Source organism: Myotis davidii, unplaced genomic scaffold (assembly GCF_000327345.1).
Source record: "Myotis davidii unplaced genomic scaffold, ASM32734v1 scaffold26, whole genome shotgun sequence".
NCBI classification, from domain to species: domain Eukaryota; kingdom Metazoa; phylum Chordata; class Mammalia; order Chiroptera; family Vespertilionidae; genus Myotis; species Myotis davidii.
The window spans coordinates 6673235-6674111 of record NW_006299245.1 but is presented as its reverse complement, the minus strand read 5'-3'; the positions used below and the strand labels follow the sequence as shown (position 1 = coordinate 6674111).

Sequence of the window (877 nt, the reverse complement as noted above, 5' to 3'; positions counted from 1 at the left end):
GACGATTGCTATTTTATCAACAGGAGGAAAGAGTGAGTGAAACTTCCGTGCCGAACCAACACCTTTACTGTATTGGAATCCAAACTGAAGCGTTTTGCTATCAGTGCATCTTGTCAGCCGATGAGGATGAGAGGCCTCCTGTCAGCAGGCTGCGGCAGCCAACACGGATGTGCGTTGTATCCCAGCAGAACAGAAGGCTGCCCTTTGTAAGGAGATGGTGGTGGGTTAAGGGTAACCTTTGGTTATACTCTTCCACTGTTTTGGCCGTATCCATATGAGCAAGGTCAGTATATAACGGTGACGTCCCTATTGTCCCTTCCGATTAAGGAAAGTGCCACAAACACTAATAAGAAACGGAATGAGCTTTCTCCAAGCCCACCTTTGTTGAACCCGGCTACCCCTTAGTCCATGGAGAGTCAGCCCAGCACAGGTGAACCGGGCTCCCCCAAAAGGTAGGAAGCTGAGCCAGAAGCCATGCAGTCTCTGTGGCTGTTCACACATCACTCTCCCCAAAGTCTTAGTGACTTGTTACCTCAGCCCAGGCACCTGCAGCAGGACACAGCAGGACATGTCCGCCGTCACATCCTGCGCCTAGAGAGGAAGACACCTGTGCATAGCAGATCGTCCGCACCTGTTCCCATGACCCTTAGTGAGGAAGGGAGTGCGGCGTGTGCCAGCTTGGACTTCAGAAGAGCTAATGAAATAAGCAAGGTCCTCTCCCTGAGACTTGTACCTGACAGTTGCCCTCCAGGTGACCTGTGGCCTCCGCCTCTTTTATTTACGGGGCACAACACTTGTGGTTGTTTGTGAGGGTTCCAAAAATCCTTGGAAAGATGTCCTTTTCTGAGAATCTGAAGGCTTTCCTGGCACTTGATCT

The 877-nt window shown here is 51.1% G+C and overlaps 1 pseudogene; it reads left to right on the top strand.

Moving 5' to 3' along the window:
• LOC102775485 overlaps nucleotides 1–877 on the top strand; it is a 17188-nt pseudogene that overhangs the window by 16185 nt on the left and 126 nt on the right.